Source organism: Camelus ferus, chromosome 35 (genome assembly GCF_009834535.1).
Source record: "Camelus ferus isolate YT-003-E chromosome 35, BCGSAC_Cfer_1.0, whole genome shotgun sequence".
Taxonomy (NCBI): Eukaryota; Metazoa; Chordata; class Mammalia; order Artiodactyla; family Camelidae; genus Camelus; species Camelus ferus.
Genome location: NC_045730.1, coordinates 18,956,189 through 18,968,936, shown reverse-complemented (window position 1 = coordinate 18,968,936; position 12,748 = coordinate 18,956,189). Strand labels below are relative to the sequence as shown.

General features: G+C 40.0%; 1 long non-coding RNA gene across 1 annotated transcript in view; it reads left to right on the top strand.

Moving 5' to 3' along the window:
- Positions 1–6,355, top strand: part of LOC116661491 — a 63,123-nt gene extending 56,768 nt beyond the window's left edge. Inside the window, exon 4 of the long non-coding RNA XR_004317367.1 lies at positions 4,990–6,355. This is a non-coding gene — a long non-coding RNA (uncharacterized LOC116661491). The remainder of the gene's footprint in view (positions 1–4,989) is intronic.
- Positions 6,356–12,748: the final 6,393 nt, after the last annotated feature.

The following is a 12,748-nucleotide window of genomic DNA, read 5'->3' as shown; positions in this document are numbered from 1 at the left end:
TGTGTTGTATCGATTCAGTTAAGAGTTAATTTTGTGATTTGTTTTCTAAAATATTCATTTTTCATGTCTTATTTTGGATTAATCAGTTCCAATTATTTCTCCTAAAGAAGTTCCCCCAAATTGTCAGATCCTACGATTCTGCCCCAGTGCATGTTAACTCAGAGAAAGATAGAAGAGGGACAGGGGGAGTTCTGGAAAGGTCGAAGTTATTCATGACAGAGATGATCAAAGAAGGGTTTCAGCTAAGCTGTGATCAAGTGGAAGGATGTGAATTCAGAAAAGTGGCGAATGGTGTCCTGAATGAAGAAGGGAAGGCTTCCTGGGTCTTTGGTAACTGCTATCCCTGGACCCACCCCCTCAAGTATTCCCAGTTTATTACTGACACATCTTATCTACCTCCACATCCTTTCTGATTCCGTATCCAGAAACCTTTTTCTGCTGATGTTTTGTGCAAACTGAATTCTCTTTTCTTTTTCTCTGTAAAATTATTACAATTCAGTAACTCCAGTGGGTTCAGTTAAGGCTGATGTACAATTAAGTTTGCACAACGGGTTCAAGTAACAAATTAGAGTGAGCCTGGTGGGTGTTTGGGGAAGAGACTTTCCCAGGATGGGTTCTGGGTAGGAGTTCAAACCAAGAGAGGGTGCCAGTTCTGGCCAGGCCCTCTGACCTGAATTACGCAGAAACAAAACAAACTTTCTCCCCTGCTCTTCAGTTACAGTGTAATTGGTGAACAGGAGTCAGAAACAGAGAAGTCCTATTTTTAAGCTTGAGTCTGGAGTCACCTTCATTCTTGAGATGGAAACAATCATCATATTCAGAAGCCAAGGGCAAGAAGAGCTTTCACACGGAGCAGTGTGGCCCGGAGACCATGACACCGTGTCCATGACTTGTTAAGTTCGTACATGCCTGCGTGTGTGTGCGTGTGTGTGTGAGAGGCAGACAGGCTGAGACCACCATGTCCTGTGCAGGGTCGGGGGCCCTGAAGGTGGTGTCTGGTGCTGCGTGTCCCTTCACTTCCTCCCCTCCTGGGACCACTTCTGCAACTTACGTCTCCGGTGACTCGTCGGGCAGTTCCAGGGGCTCCCGACTCCGGATGACTCAGCACCAGAGAGTGTAGCTGACATCAGTGGGGAGAGGACAGCCTCCCAGACACAGAAGTTCAGCCCCTGGGACCTGGGACACAAGGCTGGAGACAGGTGGAAACAGCTGAATAGTCACTGAGTCATGGGAGGAAAAACCAAGAGCCATCACTCCCGGAGATGGGACCACGGGAGCAATGAATTGTGACCACGACCTCCTTCTTGCCAGGCTGATGCTCCAGGCCCCGCGGAAACGCAGACGCTCTTGTCGCCTGACCGGACGGCTAACCTCCCGCCGCGGACAGAGTGACGGGGCTTCTGCTTTGTGCTACTCTCGAACGTCCCGCTTTCTGCTCCCTCCTGCCTTGGCTTTCCAGTCCCCCCAGGATTGGTGGCCGAGCTCTGGGTGTCCCACGCCCACTCTGGTCAGCTCAGGGCTGCTATATGTCACCCTGGTCATCATCCCTGTGCTCCGCCAGCCTCTGCTCTTGAATGACTTGCGATGTGAAGGCAGAGGATGTGCACCCAACGAGCACTTGCCAGGTGCGACACTTCTGGGAGGGACTTTCATATTTGCTGTTTAATGCAACTTCCTCCTCACAGCTCTCCTCCAGGGCGGGTAGAATTCCCCGTTTCACAGCCAAGCGAGCAGAGACTCAGAGGTGGCCCCTCGTGCAGGTCCCGTGGATGACCAGCTTCCCTCCGGTTTTACTCTTCTTCCCCCGACTTCCATGAAATGGACTTTCTTCGCTGTTCTTCAAAGCTGGGGAGAGTCATACCCACAGGATCGTTCTGAGGAGTCAACGAACTGCTCAGTCTGAAAGTGCCCAGCACGTGGTGAATACTTAAATAGCAATTTCCTTACTGCGTCCTCTTCTGACTTCTGCTCAGGAAGCCCGCTCTGCTGTCAGAACCTGGGCCTGGCACACGTCCAGGGCAGCACCAGGGCATGTGGCAGGCTGTAGTACACGTTGAATGGATGAATTAATGGAGAGTCAATGGAGGCACTGAAACTCCGTGTAGGGTTTGCGAAGCCCTGAAGACCATCCTTGCCCCTACACTGTGCTCCTTGTGGGTCTGTCTTCTGAACATCAGCTTGCTCCTTTGCTGGATGTCTCTTCACTCACAGCTGAGCCCCCACGGCTGTCCCCACCAGTTCACACGAACATGCTTCTCTGCCATGCAGGTCCTCTTTCGCTGGGTCCCAGACTCTCTTAGCTTGCTTGTACCTCTTCTTTCCAAGTCACCACTCTGATATCCTGGACTAAGGAGGCTGGGCAAGAGAGGATGTGTTGAAATTTGTATCATTTTTTTTTTAGATTCCACATATAAATGCTATCAATGTGATATTTGTCTTTCTCTAACTGGCTTCACTTAATATAATCATCTCCAGGTCCATCCATGTTGCTGCAAATGGCAGGATTTCATGCTTTTTATGGCTGAGTAGTATTCCATTGTGTGTGTGTGTGTGTGTGTGTGTGTATACCGCATCTTCTTTATCCAGTCATCTGTCAATGAACAGTTAGGTTGTTTCCATGTCTTGGCTATTGTAAATAGAACTGCTGCAGACGTTGGGATGCATGTGTCTTTTCAAATTACAGTTTTCTCCAGATAAGCTAGACAGAGAATGTAAAAAAATGATACAAATTTTATTTACAAACCAAAAATAGACTCACAGACCTAGAAAACAAACTATGGTTACCAAAGGGGAAAGGGCAGGGGAGGGATAAATTAGGAGTTTGGGATTAACAGACACACACTACTGTATATAAAACAGATAAACAACAAGGACCTACTATAGAGCACAGGGAACTGGATTCAATTTCTTGTAATAGCCTATGATGGAAAAGAATCTGAAAAGAAAATATATATGTATATGTATAACTAAATTGCTTTGCTGCACACCTGAAACTACCATTGTAAATCAACTACACTTCAATAAAAAATAAAATTAGAGAGAGAGAGGATGTGTTGAGCTGAGCGAGTGGTCCTGAAGGGACAGGTCGGCTAAGGCATAGATGTGTGTGGACGTGGGCAGGATTGGGCTGCAGCGTGCTTAGACTGGGCTGAGCTGACCACCTGCTGGTTCCACAGCTTTCCAAATAATGAAGCAATCTACTGAGAGCCTGGAGTTTGGAATCAGAGAAGAGAGCTTTGGATAGCAGTATGAGCAAGAATTCTATAGATGCTTTCTCCCTTAGCCAACAGTTCCATTAAGGAAATTTATTTCAGTGTTTGGAAGCCTGAGGATTTTAGTTCAGTCATGGGGGACTTCCAGTCATGACTGTCCTTGGTCAGCAGATTGAAAGGCAGCCCAGAGTGGGGAATAAAAGCCCCCGGGCCATCTGTAAGACCTAGGCATACCTGCAGCCACGCCCTGAAGGGGATACCTGGTCCTCTGCTGAGCATCTGGTAGGGGTCACGAGAACGTACCTGGTAATCACGTCAAAAACTGCCTCTAGAACTTGATTAATCTCCAAAATTCAGAGTCCTGGAAAGGAATAAAGAAGTCCACAGAAAAGCTCGCTAGAATAAAGAAGGATGCCATGACCAAGGAATTTCCTGCTCTTAAAGCCCCATGTCCCACAGCTGGGACCACTTAGTGACACCCCGGAGACCCAGCCCTGCCCCAGGCTCCGTGATCAGTTCTGTTTCTGTAGGAGGCACTCAGGTATCATGCTGGGGCTTCAGCATTGGGCCAGCCTGGCTCCAATTCCCTCCGATCTTGCACTCCCGAGTCTGGTAAGTGGATTCTTCACAGGGTTTTTTCGATGAGGCCACACCTGTGACTCAGAAGTTCCAGACCTGCATCCTTATCTTACCCCTGCATCCCTGACCTCCTGCCTGCCTCTGCCTTTTCGGGACTGGAAGCTTGCCTTGCTGCCACAAGAATTTGCAGGAATCAGATCCCTCTGTTGCTCGTCAAGTCTAAAGTAGATTTAGCTCACTTAGTGCTCACATCTTCCAGGACAACCTGCCCTAACCCATGGGATCAGCCAGGTTTTGCACCATGACTTCCCCCACCCCAACTCCGTCTGACTAGACCTGACGTTTGAGCCCTGATCATGAAAGAGCAAAGTTGGGAGGATTAACTAACGCATCCAAGCCCAGCCTTTCTTATCTGCCTGTAGAATCCTGGGGCGTGGGCGAAAGCTGCTAAGGCAGCAGGACGTCCAGACGTCCCAGGGGTACCACGGAGCATGCAAGAAATGAACTCATCGACTTCTTTTTTTAAATTGAAGTATAGTTGGTTTACAGTGCTGTGTTAATTATGTATAGCATAGTGATTCACATGTATATGTTCTTTTTCATATTCTTTTTCATTATAGGTATTATGAAGTATTGAATATAGTTCCCTGTGCTGTACAGTAGTTTCTTGTTGTTTATATATAGTATATACAATTTTATATATAGTAATTTGTATCTGATAATCCCAAACTCCCAATTTATCCTTCCCTCCTCCCTGCTTCCCCTTTGGGAACTGTAAGTTCATTTTCTATGTCTGGGAGTCTGTTTCTGTTTTATAAATATGTTCATTTGCGTCATTTTTTTAGATTCCACATGTAAATTATATCATATGGTATTTTGTCTTTCTCTTTTTGGCTTACTTCACTTAGTATGACATTCTCCAGGTCCATCCATGTTATTGCAAATGATATTATTTTACTCTTTTTCATGGCTTAGTAGTATTCTATTGTGTGTGGAACAACTTCTTTATCCAGTCATCTGTGGATGGATATTTAGGTTGCTCCCATGTTTTGGCTACTGTAAATAGTGCTGCTGTGAACATTGGAGGTGCATTTCGAATTAGAGTTTCCTCTGGTTATATGCTTGGGAGTGGGATTGCTGCATTACATGTTCAGTCTATTTTTAGTTGTTTAAAGAATCTCCGTACTGTTTTCCATAGTGGCTGCACCAAACTACGTTGCCACAGACAGTGAACACTTCTACTTCTGAACTAAAACCTACCAACCATTCCAAGAAGCCTGGCTTCCGATTCTGCACGTGTTCGTTCACGTCAGCCTTCCAAGATCTTGGTACTGCACCATATGCCTTCATTTCAAAGACCCAGCCAATTAAGGATCTTAAACTGCTGTGAAGACATAAAAGTGTCCGCAAACAGTAACTACACAGAGGATCACTTCCAAGACTGAGATTTTTGTTATCTCATTTTAGGCATTCTAAATTAAGCCCTGGGGAAACATTCTACTGCTAATAAATAATGGCTTGTTGTAATATGCATTATTGCTGAGATAATAGGCCACATCAGTATCTATTCGTGTTATTGTAACCGGAAAATAAGAGTGGAGAGTCCTACTCTGGGTCCCAATATTGAGGAAAAACAAATGTTAATTTTCATAGCGTCATGTTTGGTTTAAATTATGTATTCTAAATGAAGGCATGTATTCACCTTCAATATAATGAATTCATTTGTTACCCAGCCACATTGGATTTCTATCAATTTTCGCTCTAAAACAATTTTGTGTGATAGGACCCAGAAGAACAAAAACAGTCTATGACTTATCAATACATTGAAATTCACTGAGACTGTTGATGAAATGTTTAGATTTTTAAAAAGTGGCTTCATAATAAACTTGAAAAGTCATATCATAAAGGTCTTAAAAAATCTTAGCTCAGAATCTGCTCCCTGCTGAGCTGTATTTCAGAATGTGTTGATTTTTTTAAAAAATCCTGAATCTCTTGTATATTCCACTTTTTAACAAATATTACCAACTCTCCAGATAGAAAAATCACAGCCTCTGATTGATCGCCAAGGTTTGACTTGAGTTTTTAATTCACAAGAAGGGATTGCTTAAAAACTATTTTCCCCTTGTGATTATTTTAAAGCTTATTTTAAAAAGACATTTTTTTCCAAAATAAATTTGGATGGAATTAGACTCATGAAATAATTGACTTTGGGAAAATGTACAGCCACTCCAAGGCTTTTGTTTCCAATTTTGATCAAGCACCTCTAAAGCCATGTAACTCAGTGGGGATTAATAGGGAGTGAGTTGGCCACAAATAATCGATGAAAAGAAAGCAACTTAGTACAATGATTTTAAATCCCAAGTTCACAGTTTGCCTGACAGTGGATAGTCCAGTGAAATTCATAGTGGCAAAGATCTAGATCTCTACTAAATGAGATTTCTGAAAGAAACACTAAACCGCCTATATTCTAGGAATTGTGGTGTTAAATAAAAAGGACCTTGAGTTTGCTGATCTTTGTAATGATGCAACAGGAAGAGCATTAATAAATGGAAAATCATCCTAAACATTTTGGGTTTTCTTTTCAAACCATAGAGTGGATTTGGCCTCTGTAACTGACCCATATTCCCACCAAAGCAGCCAGGACTTGAGGGACCAGAGAAAAGAGTTATTGAGGAAAGCTCAGCATCTGGCATCATTTTTTCCTCTGTACGTAACAGATCTTAAGCTGTTCAGGGCAAAGTCTAGGAAACCAGGCAGAAAACAATGAAACACAGGGTGGAATTGTCAAGAGTCTCATGATGCTTGGGAAACAGAACTTGGTTTTCAGAGTCTGCCAAAAAGGGAAGGGGGTCCCACAGAAAGTCACTCGGACTCCCTGGAGGCTACACCCAGCCTATGGGTAAACCAAGCCTTGTAAAAGTCCCAACTCCACCTCAGGTCGACTCAATTCCCGACTGGGTTGAACGCATCTGATCCCATTTTAGATGCCTCACAGAGGGTAAGGGAAAGCCTCTTTGAAGAAAAAGAATAGAGTCCGAGGCCATACATTTTAAAAATCTCAATGTCTAACGTTAAATAAAATACTACATGGACGCATTCATGACTCAGATATTGATCAGACAAGTACTTAAAAGTAATGGAGATTATTATGTTAAAAAACATTGAAATCAAAATAAAGAATTTTTACCAGAGTACTAGACCCTTAAAAAATATATCAAATGGAAATTCAAAAACTGACAAAATAATAATGTAAATTAAACTGTAAATAGATGTGTTTTATAATTGATTATATATAACTGAAGAGGATTAGGAAATGTGAATGATGTGATGAACAAAACTAACCTAATTAACAATGCACCTTACAAGGGTAAAATATGCTTTTTCTCAAGTCACATATGCCAGATTTTACCAAAATTGATAATTTGCTAGGTCATAAGGCCCAACAAATTTGAAAGGGTTGAAATCATGTTCTCTTACAAAGTGGAATTAAACTAAAAAGAAAACAAGCAAAAATAATCTCTGGAAAATCGTCAAATACTTGGAAGTTGAGCAATTCATTTTAAAATAAACCTTGGGTCAGAAAAGAAATCCCAGTGGAGCAAAATGATACTTTGCACTAAATGAAAATAAAAATAGGGCATATCTAAATATGTTGAATGCCACAAATGCTGTGCTTACAGAAAAATGGATAACCATCAAATCCATATGTTCAAGAAGAAAGCTTAAAAAACAACAATCTCACTATCCAGTTCAAAATGAGAGGGGAAAAAAAAAACTTCCAGCAAATTAAACCCAAGAATGTAGACGGAAGGAAATAAGAAAGATAAGAGCAGAAATTAATAAAATAGTAACCCTCAGTACAATAGAGAAAAATCAACAAGGCTGAAACGTGGTTCTCTGCAAGTCAGTTCTTTGAAGACTGAAAAAAGAGAGCCCCCCCCCCCATAATCAGCATCAGGAGTCAAAAAAAGGAAAAGGAAGTCACTACAGTTCATACAGACATTTAAACGATAAGAAGAGTTGCTGGAAATAAATTTAGGCAAGAAATTTACAACTTCCCAAGAATAGAAAAAGAGGAAAATACATCCCAATTCATTTTTAAGAGACCGGCATAGTCTTGATACTGAAGCCCGGCAAGAATAGCACGAGGAAAGAGGATTACAGGCTGGCTTTTCTAGTGAACACAGACACACGATCCTAAGCAAAACATCAGCAAACTGAATCCAGCAATTTATAAAAACAAAACCAAAAACACATCACAGGAAGCTGGATTTATTCCAGCAATGCAGGGTTGATTTAACATTGTAAAAATCAATAAAATGCAATTCACCATATTAACTGAATAAAGGATAAAAATTGATTACCATGTCAGATTCAGAAAAAGCTTTTGAGAAACTTCAAACCCCAGTAACGATTAAAAAGGAAAGAATTTACCAAAGTGGATATAGAAGGAAAGTTCCTTAATTTGTTCCATAACAAGTATGTTAAAAAAACTGAGAGTAAGCATCGTACTTAATTTTGGTATATCAGAAGTTTTCCTCCTTAGATCAGCAGTGAGACAAAGATACCTAATGTCACCATTTTATTTAACATTGTAATAGAGGTCATAGCCAGTACGATAAAGCAAGAAAAAAGTAGAATGATTAGAAAAGAAGGAATAAAACAGTCATTCTACATAGACTGTTTGAAATAATCTACAAGCTATTATCATGTATAAGTTAACCTAGTAAGGACACGAGATAAAAGACTAATACAAAAATCTTTATGTATATTAGCAATAAAGAATTCAAGATGAAAAATTAAATATACCATTTATAGGAGCATCAAAAATATCAAACATCTATCTAACGAAAAATGTGCAAAACTTCTATGTATAAAATTACAAAACATCATGGAAATAAAGTAAAAATACCTAAATAAGTGGAGATTTACACCATGGTCATAGATTGCAAGACTAAAATTGTTAAGATAGCAAGTCTCCGCAAGTTGATTTATAGAGTAAATGCAGACTCAATCAAAATTTCAGCAGTTTTTTTTGGGGGGGCGGTGAAACTCAACAAGCTGATTCTGAAATTTATGTGAAAATACAAAAGTCCAGAAATAGCCAAAGTAATTTTGAAGAAAAGCTAATTTGAAGAACTTATGCTATCATACATTGGAACTAATTATGAAATTACTGTAATAAAGTCAATGTGCCACATGCACAAGGAGAGACAAACTGAGAAATGAAACGTAACAGAAAGTACACAAAGAGACCCAAATATATAGTCATTTGATTAAATGACAAAGATGATAATGATGTGCAATGAGAAAAAGATGGTCTTTTCAACTAGTGGTGCTGGACCAATTGAATATCCACATTGAAAAAAAGAAATCATACACTAGATAAATTCTAGGAGGACTGTATAAGTAAATATGGAAGACAAGCCAAATAAACTTCTGGAATAAATCACAGGAAAGTATCTTCATGCTTTTGGGATGGGAAAAGATTTTTAAGAAGGACTAAACATAATGGATAAATAGGACAGGATAAACAAATAAATAATGATAATTGCTAAACAGAACTAAAAATTAAGAAACTGGTTGACCTGATGACAACATCAAGAGAGTGAAAAGGCAAGCTAAGTAGATGAGGGGTGATTTTTGCAATACAGATAATCTAAAAAGAACACACATGTAAATGTGTAAAAACATATGAAATACGTAAAAAACAAAAACTTTTACAAAGAAGGATAATCAGTAAGGAAATGGGCAAACTATACAGATGGATACTTCACAAAAGAAGACACCCAAGTGACAAATAAACACATGAAGAGGTGTTCAAAATGATTAGTTATCAGATAAATGCAAATTCAAATAATAAGATACCATTGCACACCCTCCTGCATGGCTGAAAAAAAAAGGACTGATGACTCCAGGTTTTGGCAGGGATGTGGACCAACTGGAACTCTTATATACTGCTGGTGGATGTGTAAATTGGTAAAAATCACTTTGAAAAAAAGTAAAATAGACTTAAACACTGGCATCCAGCAATTTCCCTTTTTAAAAGATTAAGTTGATAAAAGCAAGATTGATTTAGAAAATAGACACTAGCCGTTATTATAATGAAAAAGGAGACATCACTAAAGATATTTCAGGATATTGTGAAAAAATTTTATGCCAAAAAGGTGAAAATTGAGATAAAATGGACAAATTTCTATAAACACAGCTTTTCAAAACTCATATTAAGAAGAAACAAAAAATCAGAATAGTCCTCTAATTACTAAAGATATTAAATCTGTAATTAAAAACTTACCCACAAACAAAACTCTATGTCCATATGGCATCACAAGTGAATTCTATAGAACATTTATTATTATTTTGAGCAACTGATAGAATTAAGAAAAAGTACGTTTGACCTTACATGATGCTAGCATATTCTCTTTTAAAGCAAATGGTACTGTTACCTTGGAACAAGAGAGAAAGAATTGGACCCTGAATAAAAAAAAATGATTATATGACCATGATAAACACTGTTTATTGATTTCCAATATTAGAATTAATCTATAGGCAGACCTCAAAATATTTAACTATCAGTAGAGGCAAAATGTACATAACATCAGTTTTGACAATGTAAAAAAGTCTATCAAAAGTAGAAGTTAAAGGAATCACTACGCTGTACACCAGCAACTAATGCAACATTGTAAATCGACTAGATTTCAATTTTAAATATTTTTAAAAGTAAAAATTAGAAATTGTAGAAAAGTGTGGAGGCAACAATATTCTCATATTGCAAAGTAAGGGATCAGGATACACTGTTGGAAATGGATGGAACAGGAAATAGAAGTTTAGATATGGTGTTTTAATTTTAAAAGGAAACCAAAGGAGAGGGGAAAATTAATGGTAAAACTATCATATATTGAGAGAGAGGAGAAGGAGATAAAATAGTAAAAATGCAGTTGAATTTACTATACTCCATCAACTATTTACATAGTATTTGCAAATATTTACATAGCATTTCCATTATATTAGATAGTATCTGTAATCTAGAGATGATTTAAAGTACACAGGGAGGATGTACGTAGGTTATATGCAAATACTATGCCATTTTATACAAGGGACCTGAGCATCCTTGGATTTTGGTACCCGTGGGGGGTCCTGAAACCAGTCCCCTGCAGATATGAGGGATGACTGTATGGCTTAAGCAATAAGAAAGACACAAATAAATACATATGTATATATACTTCCAGGCTGATCATGAGGATTAAATGCAATGAAGTGTAACAAGTGCTTGGCAAAGAGTAGGCTTTCCATACCTGTCAGTTTTTCCTTTTTATTGCAGTCAGAACATTGATTTTGTCTTTTGCTGCCCTCCCTCTTTACTACTGGGTGGTTTGGTCTGTTGCCATCACATTTTTTGCATGTCTTTATAGTAAGTATCCTTAACTTTTCATCAAAATCTTGCCTTTATTATTGAACGGCTTGCCTCTTATTTTTAGAGAATTCCCGTTGCTTGAAATAGTTCCAAGAGATCTTTAGGAGTGAGATCTTCAGTCAGAAGCACTTGCCAGAACACCTCAAAGCATTCCGTGGAAGGAGTTGCTTTCCTTACCATGGAAATAAGATAAATGCTGTGTTTCTATGGTTACTCTTCCTCCTTTATTAATGCTAAAAACCTCCAGTTTTAGCTTCCTAAATAAAAGTAAGGAGATGTGCTGGTCTTCAATAGCGTGCATATATCATTGACATTTTCCAGGCTACTTTTACGTACAATGCTATTCTTTGTACAGTGCAGCCAGTACTGTTGGACTTATACGTCAACTCCCATTTTGAAGAGTTCCTCAAGCAGCTATAAAGTTGTGTGCTTGTCAGGAACTTCCCCTAAAACATGCCATACATGGGGTTCTTTTCTAAATAGGAGTGATTATTTTATACTATGACCTTTAGATTTGTAGTCTATACTGTATATGAAGTAGAACCTCTCTCTTTAGGACTTTGACCTGTTTCTTGAGATTTTCACTTACCATGAGCCCTTGATGATGTGGATGATGCTACAACCTGGAAATGTTTGACTCGTATTGACTTGCCTTTACTTCTTACCTTATTCCAGTGTTGATTCCCTGGTCATTTTAATTGAGAACTGATGGGCACGTTGTGGGGGTACCTGAGGGATAATCAGCACATTGACATACTAGTTCGGGAGTTGGCTCGTGTGCAGAGAAGGGCTGAAGGATGGTGAGAGGACAGCTTGATGCAGATCAAGGACTGGCCTCGCATAGGAAGCTATGAAAAGTGCAGGCAAGGTTGATCATGTTGGTTTTGAAGGGTATCTCTGTCCGTTCGGGCTGCATAACAAAATACCACAGACTGAGTGGCTTGTAAACAACAGACAGTTCTTTCTCACAGTTCTGGAGGCTGGAGGTCCAAGATCAAGGTGCCAGCAGGGTTGGCTTCTGGTGAGGGCTCCTCTATTCCAGGTTTCCGACTAACAACTTCTGCTAACATGACAGAAGAGGGAGGGGGCCCTCTGGGGTCCCTTTTACAAGAGCACTAATCCCATTCATAAGGGCTCCACCTTCATGACCTACTCACCTTCCAAGGCCCCACCTCCTAATGCCATCACCTTGAGGGCTAAGATTTCAGTATATGAATTTGGGGAGAGGGACCCAGACATTCAGACCATAGCAAAGGGAATCCCAAACATTTACTGAAATGGGTATAAAAAGGGTCAAATAGCGAGCCTTAACTGAGCACTTACAATGCCCCAGGAAGCGTGCTGAGTGTTTTACATGCTCTCTCTCAATCCACAAAAGTCCATATGAAATGGGCACTATCCTTGCCCCAAATGTACACACGCAAAAGCTGAGCAGCCTCCCCTGCGTTCCCCAGCCAAGTAAGGGCAGAACCAGGGCTCAAACCCAGCAGGACAGCCCTGGGGCCTTCTGTCCATGGGGAAGGCCTTCCAGGTATGAGATGGA